Raw genomic sequence first — 25,697 nt, 5'->3', positions numbered from 1 at the left:
ATTCAAAGGGAGTTATAAGGTTGAAACAAAAGAAACTTGTAACCTATTTAGAAGATGAAAGTTGCTGATAGAGGGAGTAATCTCAATACAAGGAATTATTCTTTTGGTAATTTGCTGGTCTTACTATTTTAACCTAGTTGGTTTGGTTGATTAGTTTGGTTTTCCATCAATACCAAAGAGGAATATTGTTGAAAGAGGGAAAATTTTGAAATTAGATTGATACAAGTATGATAAATGTGTCTCAATCATTATTTTATCACTGATGTCAAACCTACTTTTTGTTGGTAAGACAACTACTTATATAATTTAAGTACTTTCACTTATTTTATTGATGAAGAGGATTTCATGAAAAGGATGTAACAAGAGAACCTCAAGGAAAGTTTGAGTTATGATATAATAGAAGACTACAAGAATTAGCTAAGACAATGATATCATAGTACATTAATAATCTACTTAAGGTTACAAAGGTTGTTTACACTAAGCAAGTTCAGAAGAACAAGCTAAAAAAAATTTGTCTACCAAGCTTGACCGAATGGATAGTACGTGTCGCAAAAATTTAGTACAAGCCTAGCAAAAAATTAGCTGGTGCTGAGTAAAAGTTTGTTTTAATGTATGTCATGCAACATAGTGGATGTTGAGTAAATTTTAGTTGATGCTAAACACCAGTAAAATTTAGTTTGTGTCAAGTGATTTTTCAGAGGATGTCAAAAGATGGAGTATGTGCCACGCATCAAAAACAAGTTAATGCCAAATTTTAGAATTATTAGAAAGATCAAGAATTTGATTGATCTAAGCTGACAAATTTGTTTTCTTGGATTGTATTAACTAGGTAGAAGATAAGATTGATGAGCTGGTGGCACATAATTTGTGGTTAATCATTTTTTACTCAAATTCAAGGAGGATTGAAGGAGAAGTTTATTGAAGTGATATGGAATGAGGGGTAGATTCATTGAATCCTACCTAATCTATCCTAACTTTAAATTGGATGATAGAGAATAACAAAAAAATCTTAATTTTCTCTATTTATAGAGATGGCGAGTCAGAAGCAAGGGTTGTCATGTCTAAGAACCTAAGGAAAATAAGCATTAAGGGCATTTCTTCATCAAGTGACCTAAGTGAGGAGTTTTCATTGGAATGTTAAGCAAGAAGGTTCAAAAATATGAATGCTTAAAGGATGAACAAGCTATCAGTGTTTAAATGTGTGAAAGCCAAGTAGAATGGAGGACTAAAATAGAGATTTTTAATCTACAAATGGAGTTGTAAGTTATAATTAGATCAAAGCCTTACTATTATTCACTAATAATTGTATCAGTCTAGGGTAAATCCTTTGGATTAAGATTTACCTAACAGTCATTTGTAAATGCTTTAACCAGGTGATATTCCAAGTGAATTACATAAAGTCCTCTAACAAGGTTCACTCCTAATGGGGTGATTGAAATCCTTTAACACAGTCAAATTTAACAGTGTGTATACTAACCTTTAATAGGGTTTGCCTTTCACGGGGCATCACTTCAAAAGAGTGAAAAAGAGTAGCATGTTACTAGTTGTTTTTCCCAAATTAGGTTGCCATGTAAATATTGTGTCAAATGTGTTGTTGAATCTATTATGTTTCATATTTACATTTCTACAAATTGATTTGATAGTAACCTACAAGTATTTAAGTGAATGCATGCATGATGACAAATGTTTTATGGGTTCACTAAGCTATGAAAAGTTTTAGTTATACATCTAGACCTTGGATAACTAATTCATTCCTCCCTCCAATTATTCTAAAGAGTTCCAACACTTTTATATTCAAATTGGTGAATGAGGTCACGCATACCTTTAACTTGTGACTCCTCTTATGTAACTGGTTGGCATTCAAATGAGCAATTAGAATTATATTCATAAATGTCATCCATGTCAATGTCTAAAAAAAATATGAGCTTATCTAGTAATTTTTCACGTTAAAAAATGAATTAGAAAACATATTAGTGTATTCACCATAAAACTCATTATGAGGTGTAAGTTGGTCCTCAAAAATAGCTTCATCTAACATCTCATTATCAAGTTCAGAAGACAAAACATTGTCATCATTGTCATTGTCACTTTGAGATGAAAATCAATCTAATTTACTACAACAATATTATAAAGTATCATCATTGAAATTAGGACCAATCAAATCAGAAATTGCAATATGTTATTCAAAAAATGGGTTAAAAACTCCATGTAACTCTCCTTTATACATATTAGGGAAAAGGATGGGTTGGTCAACATAAAAATCATCATTATACAAAGCATTATTAAACACTTTAAACTCAATACCCATCCCATAATGATGGAAACTTTTAACATATGAAGGAAAATAAAAAACTACATGAAGATTCATTTTCTATTTCATCTATTAGGCATATAGCTTTCATATAAACATCATTTTCACTCTTTTATTTAATATGATCAATTAGAAAAGACCATGAGTCATATTTAAACTCATCATTATATGCTGAAATTTCACCATTCAAAGTAAAATCACTTACTAATTCTTCATTTTGATCTTCACATGATACTTTATACATAACACATTGACTTATCATCTCATTATCTTCATATTTGGGAGAAAAATCATTTCTCAAAATCTTCACTAGAAAACTAATTTGTATAAAAAAAATGAAGTGCATTTTCAAACATGATAGAATAGTTTGTACCTTCATTGATAGAGGAATTATCACTCTCATCATTATTCTCTTCTTCCCACATTGCATCCGACTCATATGAAGATGATAATGCACTTTCATTGTCCTCACCTTCACTTGGATAGAAAGTTTTAGTCTCTTCTTCATAATATGACTGAGGTACATATGAAATGCTCTCATTTTTATGTAGTTCTTCTACATGGACACCACATTATAGAACTTGCTATCATCACTTGAAATATAAGTTTCAGCTCCTTCACCCTTCTAAGATTAAGATGCATGCACTACAACTTCATGATTAATGACATTATCAAAAAAATAAAATTTATCCATACGAGAAGGTACCATTGAAATCTCATTATACACTTGGAATTTATCAAGTGCATCAAACCCATTATCTACTATTGTAGCACTACAAATACATGCATTCCCTTCAAAAAGACTATGAGGATCTATAATTTAAAGCAAGGAAACTTTATTAACACATGTTTTTAAATCTGAAGTTTCAAAATGATTATTTACCGCAATAGGATCCCTACATACTAATCTGAATTTAACCCTCAACATGACATTGATTTTTATTTTCAAATGCACCTTGTTTGCAAATCTCTCTAGAGAAATGACTCTTGGTCAGTCTATAGTTTATATTATTTTCATTCTTTATAGTTGTCATGAATGCCTAATGCAATATTTAAGGTTCTTTATCCCTCAATAGGAAGCCCATTTTCACATCAAATGCATCAAAGTAAAAATCAAAACAAACTTGATCATTAGGTCTATGTTTTTTGGGGATTTCATTCAAAGCTCTTGAAAATACAATATCAAACTCAAGAATAAGTTGACCATTCTTAATATGAATCTACAAAAATTTACTAAAATAATCAGAGATTCTTGCTCTTTGTCAAAATTGCTCCATGAAGGTCGAAGGAAAATCACTCCAAGATAAGATAGAGCATACTGGTAGAAAAGGAAACCAATCCTTAGCATCACCTTCCAAAGATTAAACAAACAATTTCATGAGTATATCTTCATGAACAATCTAAAAGTTACCCATCAAATCACTAAATAGCTAAATATGATGATTGGCTAAATAAAAATGATTCCTATTAAACTTAGGAAAATTCTTTCTGAGATCATGTTTCATGGTATTTGGGAAGCCATGAATGCCATCAAAGTGTAATGGAAAGTATCTTTAGGTAGAAATAGATCTACAAACTCCATTAATAGGTTGCATGTTAGGTGAAAAGAAATTTTACATTCTTTACAAATTTACAACTTATTTGCCCAAAATAACTTTTAGAATTTGTAACTTACAATAGATTTGAAATTCTCCTACAAATTCAATCGCCAAATAATAATCCAAAAGGTAGAAAAATTTGTTGAATCCAACTTTCATGAAGTATCTGAAGATGCATTAAAAAAATCTCCTACTTAGTGCTAGAATCCACTTAATGGAGAACACATTTGTATAAGTTACTTTAATGGAAAAAAATTTGATGAAAGTGAAAATACCTAATTTGCAGTGGATGAAACATGATTAATGCTAAGAAGAATGCCAAATTTAAATTTCATCAAATTTGTAACTCTTACATTACACACAAGATAATCTTGTCAACCATGTCCAAGAACCTTAAATAAACTCTTTAGCTATGCTCTCCAACTATTGTATTCTTTATGATACCTTAAATTGCATAATGCATTGGTACAAAGATTTAACTTTCAATCATCACTCACTTCAAAAATATTTAGTCAACTTGTACAATATAAAAAGATGGTCCAACATTTATAGTAGTTATTTGAAAGAATTTGTACAAAAACCATGGGGTTTTGTATTATTGACGAGGTGGAGAAAACATAATAATAAGTCTAAATTCTGATGAAAACTTTTCAAAAGTTCCAGATAATCTCAACAATTTGAATTATTGCAACTCCTCAAAACTATTATTGTGAATGAGAAGCTAACTGCTAGGATGTATGATTTTAAGTAAGAAACTAGAAATCACATTAAAAATGTACTTCTAAAAATTTTTCTATGCACTTCTTTATGTTTTATTAAAATTCATTTTTAGATTCTCAAGGTTTTTCTACTAGAAGGATTCAATACAAACCCTAGAAGAGTTTTCATTTTGTTAGCTTCTAATTTAACAAGATTTGAGCAATGGAATGAAAAGAATGATTATGTTTAGGGTGTAGCTATTTCCCATATTCAACAAACCTATTCAAACATCAGGGACAACTATAAGGCTTGATTCCTTCTTCAGATTAGACTTTGCAAGACCTAGGTGGGTAGACTTCAAATTCATCCATATGGTACCAGATGCAAAAACATAAATCTAACTATATATTAAGAAGATGAAAACCCCAAATCCTTCTATGCTCATGCAATGATAAAGGTATGAAATAGCTCATAATATTACCTATCATTCACAAGCTAGATGTGGGTATCCTTTTTAGCTCTATAGAATGAAAGGGAAAATGATTTTTATTAATTGACTGATATCAGCATAACCCACATATGAAACAACAAGATACATGTAGATCCTATGACTGATCAATGTGTTGTCCATTGGGTACTCCAAAAATTACCACATACATTAGGATATTTGTGATATATCCTTCTACACTGTAAATCAAACATCTATGTTGAAACTAAACCTTATACTCATCAGATCCTTCAATTAAATCTATAAACCTTCCAAGATATATCAAGCATTTACATAATTATTTGAATCAATGAAATAACACATCAGGGCATACCACCTAAAATGAATTGCAACAAAGATCTATAACCTTTGAACTTAACCTGCAAAAGGCTACTAAGAGCAGAGATAGTACACAAGAAACATAATGAAAAAAGGTTCATTTTCTCCTTTTGTATTCATTTTTTCGAAATAAGTAAATTTAAGATGTATGGAAATAACTAATAAAACACATAGTAGATCAGAATTATACACTAGAATGTTATTTATTTTTCTTCATACAAGAGATAATACTAAGGAAAAATGGTGCAACCACAACCAAATCCTTGCTCAATAGTACAAAAGAAACAACATCCAACCCTATAGAAAGAGAAAGAAAGAGAATATATAGGATGATGAAAATCCTAGATCTAATCTCAGAATGACACTTTTCCACTTGAATCTCCATCAGTTGTTGAAACAAAACTTCTTTCCTCTTTTCACAACTAAAATTTGGATCAAATCTCATCACCGTGTCCAAAAAGCTTCCAAATATCTCTTCTAGAATGATTAGTAACCCCACTATGATAAAATATCAGATTTGGTATCAAAAATTTTCCATAATCTTCACCAAACAAGTAAGGAGACAAGATAACACAACCAATAGGACCTTCTTTAAGTTTGGCAGATACCTACTTTACTTTTTTTGCCACAAACTGAAAAATGGAATTGATCAACCAAAAATACTTGAAAATAGAGCACCTTGGATAAAATTATGCATAACATGTACCCATTTATACCTACACAAAATCTAATGAAGGAAATGGATTGTAGACTCTAAGGGCTTTCCATTGATATATAATAGTTCTATGTTTTCCCTAAAACAAGGCCTAGGCTGTCCATATGAATTTCAAGGTCCAGAATGATAAAAAAACATTAATTCTTTGCAAATATTTCATTATAACATAAATTTGGAACTTCCTAAACAAACCCTTTTATTTAAATCAAACTTGAATGTTCATGTGGATAACATAAATAAAATATTATTATTTTAGAAATTTTTAGTTTACCTCCTTTTTGAATTTGGGTGAGACCAGAGTTGACCAACCTGTGATGGATATCATAATCTCACTGGTTCATCTCCACATAGTCACCTATTGTATTAACATCTAACTGCGTGCCTTATTATGTAACAACCATGTGGCACCATCTGATTGGCCCTTAGAATCCCACATCACTACTAATCTACTAGAAAATGGTGCCACATGCCACCTTTTGATTGGATCACCATATCTCTTTGCCTAACCAATGTGTGTCTTCACATGATGACATTATGATAGCCATCAATCTTTACCATTTAGCAAAATCCTATACATTTGATCTGAAATCATAACTCTATCATGTACCATGACATCTCTTTATTGCAAAGCCGCCTTAGTGATTAACACATCATTGTGACATAATGACATCAAGTCATGTGTTAGGCAATAGCAACTCACTACCTAAGTTTGTGTCCCATATGTCACCTTGCCATGTGACTACTCAAACATTTTTCATCTTAATTCTATGTCGCATGACTAGCCATCTCCTTTCACAATATATCAAGAGGGTCCAAAAATTACAGTACATATTTGAAAGAATTTATAAAACAACCATGGCATTTTATATTCTTGATAAGGTGGAGGAAACTTAACATTAAGTTTTAATTTTGAGAACAACTTTGCAAAACTTCCAAATGATCTCAATAATAAGAATTATTGCAATTCCCCAAAACTATTGTTATCAATGAATAAGGTAACCAATGGGATGTATGATTTTAAGGAAGAAACTTAAAATCACATTATAATCTTACTACTAAAAGTTTTTATGTGCACTTCTTTTTGTTGTATTGAAATTCCTTTTTAGATTCTGAAGGTTTGTCTACTAGAATGATTCAATACAAACCCTAGAAGAGTCACTATTTAGATGGTTCCTAATTTAAGAAGATTTCAAAAATGAAAGGATAATAATGAATATGTCTAGGGTGTAGCTATTTATCATATTCAACAAACCAATTCAAATGTCAGCGCCAAGTATAAGGTTGAAATCCTTCTTTAGATTAGACCTTTCAAGACTTAGGTAGGTAGACCTTAGATTTATCCATATGGTGCCAATTGCCAAAAAATAAATTACAATCTATATTAAGAAGATGAAAACCTCAAATGCGTGTACGCCCATGCAATGATAAAGGCATGAAATAGCTAATAACATGACCTAGTTCATTCACAAGCTAAGTGTGGGTATCCTTTTTAGCTCTAAAAAATGAAAGGGAAAATAATTTGATTAATTTATTGATATCAATAAAACCCACATATGAAATAAAAAGTTACATACAGACCCTATGATTGATCATTACACTATCTATTTGGTACTCCACAAATTACTATGTACATTAGGGTATTGGTGATGTATCCTTTTACTTTGTAAATCAGATGTTTATGTTGAAACTAAACCTCATACTCAATGGATCCTTCCATGAAATATTTAATCCTTTCAAGATATATCAAGCATTTACATGATTCTTCAAATCAATGGAAAAACACATCAAGGTGTACAACATAAAATGAATTTCAACTAAAAGGTTACAAAGAGCAAAGATAGGAGACAAGAATCAAAGTGAAAGTAGGTTCATTTGTTACTTTTGTGTTCGTTTCTTTGAAAGAATTACATTTAAGATGTGTAGAAATAACTCAAAAATACATAGTAGACAAAAATTATACATTAGAATATCATTTCTTTTGGTTCATATAAGAGATAATACTAAGGAAAAATGGTGGAATCATAACCAAACGTTTCTTAATAGTATAGAAGCAACAACATCCAACCCTATAGAAAGAGAAAGAAAGAGAATATATGGGATGATGAAAATCCTAGATCTGATTTCAAGATAGCACTTGTCAACTTGAATCTCCATTGATTATTGAAAGAAAACCTCTACTCTTTTTACAACTGAAATTTAGATTAAATCTCATCATTGTGTCCAACAAACTTCCAAATATCTCTTCCAGAATGATTAGTAATCCTATTCTAATAAAATATCAGATTTGGTATCAAAATACTGCCAAAAACTTCACCAAACTAGTTAGTAGGAAAAGAAAGACAATCAATAGGACCATCTTTAAGTTTGGTGGATACCTACTTCACTTTTTTACAACAAACTAAAAATGGAACTGCTTAACATAAAAATAGTTGAAAATGGAGTAACTTAGACAAAATTAGGTATAATGTATACCCATTGATACCTGTAAAAATTTGATGGAAGAAATGGAAATTAGACTCTGAGATTATTCCATTGATATATAATAGTTCTATGTTTTCCATAAAATAAGGCCTAGAGTGTCCATTTTAAGTTCGAGGTCCAAAAGATAAACATACATTAATTCTATGCAAATATTTCATTAGAACATAAAGTTTAAACTTCCTAAAAAAATCCTTTTTATTTAAATAAAACCTAAATGCTCACGTGTAAAATAAATAAAATATTATTATTTAAAAAAAAAATTATTTTCCCTCCTTTTTGAATTTGGGTGAAGCCTGAGTTGACCAGCCTATGACACATTATCATTGGTTTGTCCCTTAACAGTCTCATGTCATATTAGCATCTCACTGAGCACCTTACCATATAACTTCTATGTGGCACCATCTAATTGGCCCTCAGAGTGTCACATCGCTCCTAATGTGCTAGCATATGGTACTATGTATCACCTTCCAATTAGGTGACCATATATCGTTACCTAAATTGTATGCATCTTCACATGGTGACATCATTAGAGCAAACAACATTCACTAGTTAGCAAAATTCTATGTGTCTAATTTGAAACGATAACTCTACCATGTGTCATGGCATCTCTTTGCTACAAAACCACCTTAGTGATCAACACATTATTGTGACATAATGACATCAAACCATGTGTCAATTACTACCAACTCATTGCCTTGATTTGTGTGCCATGTGTCACCTCACCATGTGATTGCTCTAGACAGGTTTTTCCTTATTTCTATGTTGCATGATGAGTCATCTCCTTGCACAATATATCAAGATGGACCAAAACTTATAGTAGGTATTTGAAAGAATTTATACAACAACCATGGGTTTTTTATTCTTAACAAGATGTATGAAACAAGGTAAACTTTAAGCAACCCCCCTTGAAAAAGAGATATAAAAAATATTGGTGAATCTTACATCATTTTGAAAAATAAAAATAATTTCTATTATTAATTGGTGAATCTATAACTATTTAAATACTTTTTATAACTAAATTTAATAAAAATGTGGTGATTTTAAATATTTTTAAGAACTAAATCATTAGCCAAAATTTGCTAAAATTATCCAATTAGCAAATATTAGCCACTAAAAAATACCCTAGTAGGAAACTTAACGTTAAGTCTAAATTTTGACAATAACTTTGCAAAACTTCCAAATGATCTCAATAATAAGAATTATTGCAATGCTTCAAAACTATTATTGTCGATGAATAAGGTAACTACTAAGATGTATGATTGTGAGGAAGAAACTAAAAATCACATCAAAATCTTACTACTAAAAGTTTTTATATGCACTTCTTTATGTTGTATTGAAATTCCTTTTTATATTCTCAAGGTTTGTCTACTAGAAGGTTTCAATACAAACCCTAGAAGAGTCACCATTTTGTTAGTTCCTGATTTAACAAGATTTGAACTATACAATGATAAGAACAAATATGTCTAGGGTGTAACTATTTCCCATATTCAACAAACTTATTTATACATTAGGGCCAAGTATAAGGCTAAAATCCTTCTTCACATTAGATCATTCAAGACCTAGGTAGGTAGACCTTAGATTCATCCATGTGGTACTAGTTGCCAAAACATAAATTTCAATCTATATTAAGAAGAAGAAAAACACAAATCCTTCTATGCTCAAATTATGATAAATTTATGAAATAGCTAATAAGATGACCTAACTCATTCACAAGCTAAGTGTGGGTATCCTTTTTAGCTCTACAAAATGAAAGGGAAAATGATTTGATTAATTGATTGATATCAACATAACCCACATATGAAACAAAAAGTTACATTCATATCCTATGATTGATCAATTCCTTATCCATTTGGTACTCCAAAAATTACCATGTACATTACAATATTGGTGACCTATCCTTTTACTTTGCAAATCAGATATCTATGCTGAAACTAGACCTCATACTCAATGTATTCTTCCATGAAATCTACAACCCTTTCAAGATATATCAAGAATTTAAATGATTCTTTGAATCAATGTCAAAACACATCAAGGCATATAGTATAAAATTAATTGCAACTAATATCTATAATATTTTGTCTTAACCCACAAAAGGTTACAAAGAGCAGAGATAGGAGACAAGAATCAATGTGAAACTAGGTTCATTTGTTGCTTTTGTATTCATTTCTTTGAAACAAGTACATTTAAGATGTATGGATTCAACTCATAGAACACACACTAGATCAAAAATATACACTAGAATATCATTTCTTTTGGTTCATACAAGAGATAATACAAAGAAAAAATGGCGGAATCACAACCAAAGCCTTGCTCAATAATATAGAAACAAAAATGTATAAAGAGAATGAAAGAGAATATATAGGATGATGAAAATCCTAGATCTAATCTCAAAATAACACTTGTCATCTTCAATCTCCATTGATTGTTGAAAGATTTAAATTCTTTCCTCTTTTTACATCGAAAATTTGGAACAAATCTCATCACTATGTCCAACAAACTTGTAAATATCTCTTCCTGAATGATTAGTAACACCGTTCTAATAAAATATCACATCTGGTATCAAAATATGATGTAGGAGCATATTAGATTTTCTTTGTGCCTACTTTAGAGTTCATGGGAGGAGGCTTAGTCATTTCTTTGGAGGGTGCTTGGACTAGTACTCAGTCAAAGAAGGATTGGTGCTCGACATGGTCTAGGAGTTTGACATGTTCTATGGAGCTCAACATGTTCAATGGAGCCTGGCATGGTCTATGAAGCTAGCTATAGTCTATGAAGGTTGGCATGGTCTTGGATCTTGGCATGGTCCTAGTTGCTCAGCATGGTCTTGGTTACTCGGCATGGTCTGGGAGGTGCTCAACCTTGCTTAGGAATTTGGTTCCTATTGCAAGCTACATAACTAATTTTACACAATGAGATAGAGGATAAAAATTTTGAGAGTCAGAGAGGGTCCATATTTCTAACTAAATTTTGTATCACACATTCTAATTCATTTGGAGCTAGGAGATATCACAATTTTACTAAGACATCAATTTGGAGCATTAATTGTTGTTCTTGGCTGATTTATGGCATTTCATTTATTATTTGTATGTAATTTGTGTTCTAGGCCAAGTTGTGGCTTAGACTACTAGAAGTAGGGGTTGGGGGTAGGTCTTTAGTCATTATTCATCCATTGTGGAGAAGAGCAGGAGCTTGAAGAGTGAATTTGGAGAAGAGCTAGTAGTTGTGGCTTGGAAAATAAGGAGATTGCTTGAAGATCTTCCTTGGAGGGTTTTTACAAGAGGGTGGATTTGGACTAGCTAGGGTTTGATTTGGATCTTGAGATATCTTGTAGAACTATTACTTTCTTTGTATTTGGTTGCAATTGAGAAAGTCATACAGCCTAGTACATTGCATGTAATTAGTTATATTTTATGAGTATGTTATTGTAATTCGGTATCAGATCTTGCATTATCACTTCTTGCTATTTTGATTCCACTATGTGGTTGTATAGCTAGGGACTAGGACATCTCCTTTGGGGATTCTCCAGCCTCACACTATATCAGGTGGTATTAGAGCATAGTTGTTCCTTAGTTTGTAGACAAATCACCAAAGCTGAGGTAGTTTTCACTAGGACTTGGTTTGGAGAAGTAGATCTAAGTTGATCTTGATCTGGTGGTGAATTTTCTTTCTAGAGTCCTAGATCTCTTGGTTGTGAGGTGGAAGATCATGGTTCTGACTTGTAATTATAGAGGGCTTGTAGATGGATCAATGGATGTGAAGATGGAAGATTGATCTTGTTGAGGCATGATCATAGAGAGTTTGTGGATTATAGATCCATGGTCCTGGACTTATGATATGGTTCTTGATTGTTCATGTGAGGTGGTAGGTTGTGATCTAACTTGCAAACAATTCAGTTTTCTCACAAGGAGCATGGGAAGGATTTGTTGTAGAGGGTTTAAAACGGTCTTGGGAGATGGCCCCAAGAGAATTAGACCCTAAGATGATTGAGAATCTCTATGATGTGATGGAGATGAGGTTTTATGAGATGATTTCTTAATTTGAAGCTAGCTCGGCTAATCAAGTTAAGCATGGGCTTAGGAAAAAATCTTGTAGTTATTTGTGGAGTTTGAGTCTACCAATCTGGAAGAGAGTTGTTTGGCTAGTTAAGAGACCTGTTCCTGAGAGAAGATGGCATACCAAGGTTGAGGTGAGAGACATTGGTTTTTTTAATCAAATTGTGGAGTCTAATATAGAGCTTGTAGAGTAGCTAGAGGTTGTTACTAAAGATATTCCTATCCTTTTTGATGTTGGGATAGAGGTTGGTTTTCATGATCAATTGGTTGGGTCTGACATAAAAATTGTAGAGGACTTAGCCATGGATGATTAAGTTGCTATTAGTGGTGAGCTTTATATTGCAAAGCATCTTGTTGTGAGCAATGAGATTGTTGGGGTTATGAGTTTGGCATGTATTTATAGAGATCTTCATATTGCTACTGATGTGGAGTTGGTTGTTGCTGGTGTGGATTCACTAGTTTCTAATGTGGATAATGATTTTTTGATGAAGCATTATGTTTAGTATGTTCCTAGGAGTGAGCATGTTGATTGGATGGTTCACATTCTGGTGTTTGATAGTGTGATGCAGATATGGATGATGTGTAGATTGCTTTTCTTATCCTTGTTGGAGTGGAAGAATTTGGTGAAGATGAAGTTGGTTGTTGATCTTTCTTTGGGTATTAAAGTGTGGGACACACTTTTCTATTTACCTGGGGAGTCTGATGTAGGAGCATCTTGGGTTTGTTTGGTGAATACTTTGGATTTTATGGGAGGAGGCTTAGTATTTTCTTTGGAGGGTGCTTGGACTGGTACTTAGTTGAAGAAGGACTAATGCTCGACATGGTCTAGGAGATTGACATTTTTTATGGAGCTTGGCATGTTCTATGGAGCTCGATATGGTCTTGGAGCTTGGCATGGTCTATGGAGTTTGACATGGTCTATGGAGGCTGGCATGCTCTTGGAGCCTTGCATGGTCTTGGTTTCTTGGCATGGTCTTGGTTACTCAGAATGGTCTTTGGTTGCTTGACATGATCTTGGAAGAATTGGACCTTACTTAGGAATTTGGTTCCTATTGTAGGCTATATAACTAATTTTTCACAATAATTTAGTGGATGAAAATTTCAAGGATTGAAGAGGGCCTATACTTCTAACTACTATTTTAAGCACACATTCTAATTCATTCAAAGCTAGGAGATATGACAATTTTTCTAAGACATTGATTTTGAGCATTTAATTGTTATTTTTGGTCGACTTCTAGCATTTAATTTATGTATTTGTATTTAATTTGTGTTTTGGGCCAACTTGTGGCTTAGATTGGTATAAGTAGGTGTTGGGGGGAAGTCTTTAGTCATTTTTCATCCATCATGGAGAAGAGGATCAGCTTGAAGAGAAAATTTGGAGAAGAGCTAGTAGTTGTGGCTTGGAAAACAAGAAGATTGCTTAGAGATATTCTTTGGAGGGTTTCTACTAGAGGGTGGATCTGGATTACCTAGGGTTTGATTTGGATCTTGAGAAATCTCACAAAACTATTACTTGCTTTATATTTGGCCATAATCAGGAAGGCTTTATAACCTGACACATTGCATGTAATATATTATATTTTATGAATATGTTATTGTAATTTGGTATCAGATCTTGCATTATTGCTTCTTGCTATTGTGTTTCCACTATGTGGTTGTATAGCTGAGGGCTAGGACATCTCCTTTTTGGATTCTCTAGCCTTGTGATAAATCAAGATAATTACAAAACCTTCATCAAAATATTTGGAAAGAAAAATAAAACAACCAATAGGACCATTATTAAGTTTGTCAAATACCTACTTCATATTTTTGCCACAAACTGAAAATGGATCTGTTTAACCAAAAATAGTTGAAAATGGAGCACCTTAGACAAAATCAACTATAATGTATACCTTTTGATACCTATGTAAAATCTAATGGAAGAAATGGAAATTAGACTCTAAAATCTTTGTATTGATATATAATAGTTTTGTGTCTTCCCATAAACAACATCTAGGGTGTTCATTTGAAGTTCAAGGTCCACAATAATATACAAACATTAAGTCTTTGTAAATATTTAATTAGAACATAAAAATTTGAACTTCATAAAAAAACCCTTTTTATTTAAATCAAACATGAATGTTCACATGAGGAAAGTAAATAAAATATTATTATTTTGGAATTTTTTATTTTCTCTCGTTTATGAATTTGGGTGAAACCTGTGTTGACCAACCTATGACGCATGTCACATTATCATTGGTTTGTTCCTACATATATTCACCTATACTACTAGCATCTTAATGAGTACTTTACCATGTCTTTGTCATGTGGCACCATCCAATTGGCCCTAAAACTACCACAACACTCCTAATCTACTAGCACATGGTGCCATGTCTGACCTTCCAATTGAATCACCATGTCTCTTTGCCTAATTGGTATGCATCTCTAAATTTTGACATCCTGAAAACCATCAATATTCACTAGTTAGTGAAATCTTGTGTGTCTAATCTGAAACCATAACTCTACCACATGTCATAATATCTCTTTATTGAAAAGCCACCTTAGTGATCAACACATCATCATGACATAATAACATCAAACCATGTGTCAGTTCCTGCCAACTCATTGCCTTAGTTTTCATTCTTTGCATCACATCACCATGTGACTACTCTAGACATATGTTATCTTATTTCTATGTCGCATGACAAGGACCATCTCCTTGCACAATATAGAAATATCGTCAAAAGCTGACAATATGTATTTGAAAGAATTTATTCAAAAACCATGGGGTTCTATATTCTTGATAAGGTGGAGGAAACTTAACATTAGGTCTAAATTCTGACAACAATTTTGTAAAACTTCCAAATGATCTCAATAATAAGAATTATTCAAATTCGTCAAAACTTATATTCTAAATGAATGAGATAACAACTAGAATGTATGATATGAAGGAAGAAACTAATATGCATTTCTTTATATTGTATTGAAATTCCTTTTTAGATTCTCAAGGTTCATCTACTAGAAGAATTGAACACAAACCGAAGAAGAGCCACCATTTTGCGTGCTCCTAATTTAACAAGATTTGAGTAATGTAATGATAAGAACCAATATGTCTATGGTATAGCTATTTCCCATATTCAACAAACCTATTGAGACATCAAGGCCAACTATAAGGCTGAAATCCTTCTTCACATTAGACTTTTCAAGACCTAGGAAGGTAGAACTCAGATTCATCCATATGGTACCAGTTGCTACAACATAAATCTAAATCTATATTAAAAGGATGAAAACCCCAAATCCTTCTATTCTAATGAAATTATAAAGGCATGAAATAGCTTATAAAATTACCTATGTCATTTACAAGCTAAGTGTGGGTATCCTTTTTAGCTCTATAAAATGAAAGGAAAATGATTTTATTAACTGATCAAAATCAACATAACCCATATATGAAACAACAAGTTAAATATAGATCCTATGACTAATTAGTGCCCTATCTATTAAATAGTCCACAAATTACCACATACATCAAGATATTGGTGACCTATTCTTTTACTTTGTAAATCAAACATTGATGTTGAAACTAAACCTCATACTCGTCAAATCCTTTCATGAAATCTACAACCCTTTCATAATATATCAGGCATTTACATGATTCTTTGAGTTAATGGAAAAAAAATCAAGGAATACAACCTAAAATTAATTGTAACTAAGATCTATAATCTTCCATCTTAACCCACAAAAGGTTACAAAGAGTAGATATAGGAGACAAGAATCCGAATGAAACTAGAATCATTTGTTTCTTTTGTATTCATTTCTTTGAAATAAGTACATTAAGATGTATGGAAATAACTAATAAAACACAAAGTATATCATAAATATACTCTAGAATATCATTTCTTTCTCTTTATACAAGAGAGAATACCAAGGAAAAAAGGTGGATCAAAACCAAAGCTTTGTTCAATACTCTAAAAGAGAAAACATCCAACCCCATAGAAAGAGAAAGAAAGAGAATATATAGGATGATGAAAATCTTGGATCTGATTTCAAACTGACACTTTTTTAGTTCAATATCCATCAATTTTTTAAAGAAATATTCTCTCCTCTTTTTTAAACTGAAATCTAGATCAAATCTCATCATTGCAGTGTCCAACAAACTTTCAAATATCTCTTCCAGGATTATGAGAATCACCTTTTTGATAAACTATCAGATCTGATATCAAAATACTAACAAAATCTTCACCAAACTAGTTACCACCCAAAGTAACATAACCAATTGGATCATCTCCATATTTGATAGATACCAACTTCATTTTTTTTGCATCAAACCAAAAATGGAACTGCTTAACTAAAAATAGTTAAAAATGGAGCACCTTGGATGAAACTAGGAGTAACGTGTACCCATTGATACTTGTAAAAATTTTGAGGGAAGAAATGGAAAGTAGACTGAGAGCTTTTTGTTTCTATATATTTTATTCCTTTATTTTCCTAAAAATAAGGCCTAGGGTGCCATTTGAAGTTCAAAGTCCAGAATGATACACAAACATTAATTCTTTGAAAATATTTCATTATAACATTAAGTCTAAAATTAAAAAAAATCCATTTTATTTAAATCAAACCTAGATGTTCACATTAGGAAAATAAATAAAATATTATTATTTAGAAAATGTGTTATTTTCAAACGCAAGTTGACTAGCCTGTGATATGTGTCACATTCTCATTTGTTTGTCCTTGCATAGTCACATGTCCTATTAGCATCCCACTAAGAACCTTACCATGTCACCACCATGTGGCACTATTTTATTGGCCCTTTGAATGCCACATTAATCTTGATATATTCTATCACCTTCCAGATGGATCACCATTTCACTTTGCCTAACTAGTATGCATCTTCACATGGTGACATTGCAATAGCTATCAATCTTCACCACTTAGGAAAATCCAATGTGTCTGATCTAGAACTATAACTCTTCTACATGTCATGATGTCTCTTTAATACAAAGCCACCTTAGTAATAAACACATCATTACAACATAATGACATCAAACCCTATGTTAGGTCCTACCAACTCACCACCTTAAATTTTGTGCCATGTGTCACCTCATCATGTCACTACTCTAGACATGTGTCATCTTATTTCTATGTCACATGGCCTATCATGACCTTGCCACATCATCTTGAGATAGTAATGGCTCACCATGAGTCAATATTGCGATGTAATCTACCTTAAAGTCCATGTTAATTGTCAACTACTCATTGGACTATTATATGCCACATGTTGTGATGTGATTTTTATGCCTAGCTTCCATGTCATTAGCTACATCATTAACCACTTTGATCAAAATTCACTTTGGTCTTAGAATGTCTCATGTAACCCAACTAAAAGAATCATAATTTCTATAAGTGCATGCATTAAGACACTTGGCTTACTACAAATTAAAAATAAAAGTACACATGAGTGCCTACTCACAAACAATGTGGGACAAATATCTAAAGTATTTCTCCGGACATAACACCTTTAAGACATAGATGATGTATCACATATGTGATTCTCGATAGGCTTATGTAGATTTTATTGAAGCTCACATCATTATTAGGTGAATCAACAACTACTTCACCTTGCAAAAAAAGGATTCAATTCTTGTGATGCCCATTTCTCTAACATCTTCCTCATAATATTTAGCTTCCTCTCCATCTTCCTATTATGATAAAATTGCTACTACAATCTAAATGTGTTTTCTAAACAAGAGATTCCAACATTCTTCTATAATTGGATATGGGCATGATCAACATTTTCTTGGTGGAAAACTTACCATCATTCCCATGGAATTTCATCGATAAAAATATGTACTTAATAAATCACATCATTACCTTTTGTAATGATCTAGACTTGGCATTGAATTCAAATCTCTTCTCCAAAATGTCTCTCAAATGAGTCCATCCTCATATACAACAATCTCATGAATAGTATCTTCTACAAGCCTAGAATTCAACATAAATCAGTCCCTTCAAAATGCTATGTTATTCAAAATTTGGATTAGAAAGATGATTTGATAATGGAGGCCATTATTCATCTTTAAATTTTATCTCATATGTCATCCCCACTCTTGTAGATGAGTGATTGCTTCTTCCTCTTGACACAATGTGCCATCCAAACAAGAAAATAAAACATTTCCTTTTATCTTTTTCATTGTTCATGTTTTGAGCATTACCTCCATCATTTAGTGTGCTTTTCCACTTTTGATAAAAAAACATGGAGGGGATGCATAGGATCCTTGCAATGTCAAATTCTATCCCTCTAATGGAGAGCTTTCAATGTAGATCTGAAGTGAGAATTATTGTAGCTTGAATAAGAGCCTAAGAGACAGTAACACTATCATGAAGATGAGCTACAACCTAAGAAATATATTCAAACTTTTGATCTTCTTTATCAACAAAATATGATTAAGTTAAGCCTTAACATCTTTGATATGTGGGCTCCTTCTTGGTCTGATCTCAAATCAATGGTTCTCTATTTATCACAAAAGTCTTTACAAAGTCCAAAAAAAATTCTCTCACTCTTCTCCTGCATCATATAAGTGTTCAAGAAAAATATGTCCCCTTGCAATTGGTGATGGACATGTTTAGAGAAAAATGATGAAACCAAAGCAATAAAAAGGTCTTGTTATTATACACAAATCAATAGTTTTCCATTATCTTCAACTACAATTTGGTTGATTTCACCCCTTCAAATTACTATCATTTCAAACTAAGAACTCTCAAAATGTGAGCATAACACAATGATTTGGAAACTTGTGAAAATTGATATGGGTAAGTCAATTTCCTTTTCATCTTAAATTGGAAATCTCTTAACATGAAAGTTGATCTCACCAAGACCTTTAAGATGTGGCTTTACCCTTCACTCTCTAAACAAGGACATTGCACTTTTTTGAAGATAAGAACAAGAATTTTCCATATATTCCATACCTTCATAACATGTCATTTGACTATTTTACTAAAAGGAAATAACATCTATTTGAGATATTCATTGATGAAATATACAAATCATATATGTTGTTGAATAGGAAACAAGTTTCATTCAATCAAAATCACATATTACCCATGCTGTCCACTAGATTTTGGTTTAAATGTTATGCTAGGTAGAGCTATAAAAGAAAATTTTAATTTATAATAGAAACATCCTTGTGGTAAAAACAAGATGTTCTATCCATATCAATGTGAATTAAAATAATACATCATTAACTTGGTCAATTCCTTCATGATGCCCACTTTATATCTTTTGTTATATATCCTTGACTTTCATATTGAATGCCTTACACAAATAACATGTTGCAACTCTTCCTTTGTACACATCCACTTTAGAGAACCCTTTAATAGTGCCTTATATAACTCATTATAATCACCATCACTAGTTTCCCATTTCACAAAATCTTTATCAGTTTAATGGACTTAGTCAGGCTCAAAAATGTTATTATTATGGAGTCTGACTAGTCTCCAAGTGGGATAATATTTTCATGTGGTTTCTCAATAGATTATTTCTATGGGGGTTTAGGGGATTGATTTTGATGGGATATTCTCTCCCATTATTAAAATGACTTCTATTCACACTATTCAAAAGTATTGTGGCTACTAAATATTTTCATTTGGATTTGGCTGATGCTAAAACAACATTTCTTCATGGTGATTTAGATGAAGAGATATATATGGTAGAGGCATAGGTATTTGAGGTCAAAGGTAAGGTGAACTTAGTGTGTAGATTGCAGAAACTTTTATATGGCTTGAAGCAAACACGTCTGCAATGGTGTCTGAAATTTGGTAGTTTTATTCATGAGCATGGATATAGTATACTTCATTAAGATCATTTTGTTTATTTTAAGAGGTTGGATGATGACACCTATATTATTTTATGTTTATATGTTGATGATATGCTTGTAGTTGGGTCTAACATAGATCACATTAAGGGGTTAAAATAACAATTAGCACATTCATTTGCTATGAAGAATTTGGAGCAGAAAATTAAATCCTTGGTATGAAAAATTGTAGACATAGGAAAAATAGAAAATTGAAATTATCTTAGGTTGATAATATTTCGAAGGTGTTACAATGTTTCTCTATGGAGAATGCTAAATTTTTCAGGACACATTTACCTAGTCATTTGAAATTGACTAAGGAGATGTGCCTAAAGATACAAGAAGAGGAGGCTAAGATGTCCAACATACCTTATGCTTCAGCTGTAGGAAGCATTGTGTATGCTATGGTATATACTAGGTAAGATATTGCAAATTTAGTTGGGGTTGTTAGCAGGTATATGAGTTATATAAGAATCAAGCATTCAAATGTAGTTAAATGGATTCTCCGATATTTGAGATGAACATCTATTAAGTGTTTACATTTTGGGAGCTCTAATATTGGTTTGTAGGGAAATTTTGACTCAGATTTGGCATGGGATTTTGATACCAGGTAGAGTACTATATGTTAGACATATTTTCTATTGGTGAGATAGAAATGAGATGGGTTTCTTAGTTACAAAATGTTAATACTTTATCCACTACAATGGTAGAGTATGTTTCTACTACAGAGCCAGTCAAGGAGATGATATGGCTTTAGTTCTTCCTAGAAGAATTGGGACACCCTTAGAGGGATAATTATTTTTTCACAAATAGCTTGAGTTTCATTCATCTTGCAAAGAATTCTTCTATCCATTCAAAGAAAAAATACATACAGTTGCAGTAGCATTTCATTTGGTTAGTTTTGGATGTTGGGAAGTTAAAGCTAGAGAAGGTTTATGTTGATGATAATCTAGTATATATGTTTACCAAGGCAATAACAAGGGAGAAGTTGAACTCATCTTCACCTTTAATTAGTTTTCTAGAAAAAATAGAATAAAAGAACAACAAAGTTCAAGGTGGTTTCATATTCTAATAAGAGTTATAGATTTAGTAGTGCTATGACCAATCTCCATGTGGGAGGTTATTTGTGTGGAGTTTGATCAATCTCCAAGTCAGATATTTTTGTGATATATAGCCTAATCAAACTCAAAGGTTTTTTCACCATGTTCTATCCATAGATGATTTCTATAGGGGTTTGGAGGTAGTGCCCCCAAGACGTGGTCAAGTGGTAGCAACCTAGGTGTGTTTCCTATCATAGTACATGATGGGTTCAAGGGTAAATGCTCCCATGGGATTTTTTGGTGGCAATGCCCTTGAAGAAAAAAATCCCTTATATTGTGAAATGCCTTCGGTACTATTTTTCAATTAGATGACTTATTCTAGCCCTAATTTTGTAAGCAAAAAAAGGCTATATAAAAAGGATTAGGGTTAGGGATGTCATAATGTATGGTGATATTGTAGCTTCTTGTGGTAGTATTCAGCTAAAAGGGATTGCAGATTGTGATCACTGTATAAAAATAATATTGGACTTTTTTTTGGTGTACATAGTTTAGGTAATCGAGAAACATGCTAAATCTTTCCATCATGTTCTCTTTTGTTGATATATTATTTTCTAATATTGATTTTATTTACATGTAACTATTATTTCTGTCTAAGCTTAATCCTAACAAAAAAGATTTTGACTAAAAAAATTTTGGCATTTCAAATAACTCTATGTCATATTAATTTATTTCATCTATCACACTATATGGATTCAAAATCAATAACTTATTAAACTTTTAAAATTCCTTTTAACACTTCTCTAAGAAATTCCAATTTTGTGCCAAGGGGTCCTCTGACTAGCCTTTAAAAAATGACAACATTAAATAGCTAGAGTCTAACACTTGGCACATCTATTCTCCATTCCACATATTATCACCCTCTTAGATTTTATCTCATGAAAAATTAGGGTCAAGTGTTATTAGCTATTAAAGATGCCTCCTTCAAATTTCTCTGCATTCAAACATGTTACAAATAACAAATTGCATTTGGAGTTGACTTGTGAAATCAGTTAAATGACCAGTTAGGGAAATAAAACTCACGACATTGGAATATTTCTAGATAGATAAAATAAGTTTGTAATTTGGGATCATTACCAATAATCGAGAATATTTGGTGAGTGTATGAAGTTAGATATTTGAAATTGCGGAACTAGACCACTTGTCAAAACAAATTTTTTTGCACAAGGAATGGACCTGAGAAAGTGTGTAGATGGATTCATCAAGACATGAAAACTAGCACACCTAAAGTATTTTCAAAGTGGAAAGAAATGGTACAATCAGTTTGGTCTTGATCTATCATGGTTTCAAAATTGTAGTATCCCAAACAAGGCTAGCAATCAATCTATACTTTTAGTTATCATTAAAAATTTAGAAATTGCATTTGCAATCATGTTTGAAAACTTGTTAAACAGATTAATCATAGGCTCAAATTTAAAACATAGAAAGTTTCTAGCCCCTAGAATGAAGTGGAAAAATAATCTCTTCATTAGGGTCAACTAGGTCAAAGTTATAACTTTTCAGATAGGGCTACTTGCTAACTATCATAAAGAACAATAGGGCAATTTTAACTTTTCACAAAGGGGTTCAACTTAGGAAACCTATCAAACAAATTCACTAAGATTTGAAAATGTTAATATAGGATGTAATTTATGAATAAAACATAGTAGTATGACTATTTCTACAAGATCCTTAATGGCTCATGATGAGGCCATTTATTCCCTCTATTATATGTTAATTTTAATACTACCAAGACATTTGTAAACTCATAACTAGATGAACTTATGATAAAGTCCAGATAGAACTATTAAACCATGGTTAGTTAGTTATGTCTTATTTTTCCAATATAAAAAATATGATGTAGTATTTCATACAACCATCAAAATGTGTGTTCTAATATTTGGATTTAATTTGATTATGCTTATTTACATAAATATTTCGGCATTGCAACTAACTTTCTAGGAAAGGAAGAAGTTGGAGAATGGTCAACAACATTCAAGAAGGAGCATCAATGCCTAGCTACATTGGATGAATCATTATGGCACCAGAAGACACGAATACTACAAAGGAGGAGCTATTATTCTAGGAATGCAGGGATGAAGTGTTGTTATATTCTCTCTATGTTTACTACTGTGCTAGATAGGTCACCCAAACTTTATTACTTATTTTGCGAGTTGTTATATTTCCCTCTTCTTCTCTACTAGTTCTTTAGTTAGTTTGTTTTATTTTTCTTTTTAGAAGAAGTGTCGATCCTCTATTTATAGGGATTGGATTGATAGTTTTGGAAGGTTGGAAAATGTTTATGGAAAAACATTTTTGACTCTTGTAGCGAGTTATCTACAGTTTTAAGTATTGTTCTTATATATTAATATGTATGGAGTTTTTGAAATATAATGAAGTAATTCTTGGTTTACATTCTATGTTAATAGATTAGCAAAAGGCAACCAAGGGGCCCCAGTTGAGAGGTGGATTAGATTAGAGTGGTGTAGATTTACTTCTAGCATTTCTAGTATTTCAGATAGAAGTTACAGTTTATTCCTATAGCATCGTAGTTTGTGAATATTCTACAATATTTGCAAGAGCAGTTATAGCGGATGGTCTGGGTTGAAATATAGGTTAGCATAAATTTGTATTTCTTTGATTCATTTGAGTAAGGAATTAAATGTGTTACTTTCCTATAGAACTAGTGTAGGTCCTTTAATATGCATTTTACTTTCCTTCAACATAAGTATAAAGACTCTTCAAGGAACCTAGTGCTTATACCATGCTGACCATTTCAAGTATACATCTCAGGGTTGAACAATTAAATGAACGCCATGGTGGAAGAAGTAATCCTTAGATTGAATAAACTATTCCTAAGTAAGGTTTTGGGCATGATTATCACACACCTATTGTGAGGTGGACCTTTTTTGGCACTATTGTTGGGGATGGTGTTAAGCTAGGAAAATCCTTTTGAGTCATAATTTTTTATATAGCTAGTTTTATTAGAGATTTGCAGTCCTAAAAATTACTTCATAAGTTTGAAGAATTAAATTACATACATTGAAGAGGAAGACAACTAGATGAATATGGTATATTTATTCCATGAGGGTTTATTAATTTGAATGATGAAATTGAAGAAATTGAGTTTCCTTTTTAAGGATACAACTCATGATTTCACTGCAGCATCTCCCTCTAGAGTAGAATCTTTGGATATAAGTTTGTTGGAATCTTGGCCAATTTTGTTAATAGTTATGGTACAAATCGACCGATTGTTAATAATCCTATAGCTAATGTTGCTTTTCAGTAGTAACCCCATAATCAAATACCTTCAGTGATGCCACAACCCCCTTTTCCATTTCCTCTCCTGAGCCTCATAAACAATGCTAATCTCAAAAATATAACCACAATTGGTCCTCCAAAGTTTTATGACCTTGTAATTGAGGATCCTAATACTTTTTTGTTTGAGTTTGACATACAGTATTTTAGCTTTGACTATAATGCTGATTCCCACAAGCTCAAGTTGTTTCTAGAAACACTGAAAGAATTAGGCTTACAATGGTTCATGGGCTTAGGAATTAGTGTACTAGGTACCTGCAATGAGATATAGACTCTATTTCTAGAGAAATAAAAATATTACCTACAAGGGGACTGATAAAAGGTGAGATGACATTTTTAGAATATTACAAAAAGAGGATGAAACATTGGAAGACTATATTTCATGTTTTTTGTACAAAATGTAGAAGAACTCCAAACATGTACTAGTAGAGGATTCATAGAAACTAGTCTTCTTGAGAGGAGTAAATGATAATTGTCTAGAAGCATTAGACCTAATGGCTAGGGGTGATATATACCAATCTTCTTAGGATGACCTCAAGAAAATATGTCTCAACTACTTAAGCTAAATTGTGATGAAAGGTAGAGGGTATTGGTCCACAACCACTAAAGGGATCGATTAGGGCATTTCAAAGCTTGGGCTATCCAATTTACTTTTAGATTTCAAGAAGGACATCATAAATGATATCTCTACACATATCAACACCATGATTGCAAAGAAGAAGCATGTAGAGGCTGAATCATGATTGGCAGAGTATTGTGCTCACTAGCACAACCAAAAAAAAGACTGCACATTTA

Source organism: Cupressus sempervirens, chromosome 5, assembly GCF_028749045.1.
Source record: "Cupressus sempervirens isolate cs-2001-9-10 chromosome 5, ASM2874904v1, whole genome shotgun sequence".
Classification (NCBI taxonomy): Eukaryota; Viridiplantae; Streptophyta; class Pinopsida; order Cupressales; family Cupressaceae; genus Cupressus; species Cupressus sempervirens.
This window is presented reverse-complemented; position numbering follows the sequence as displayed.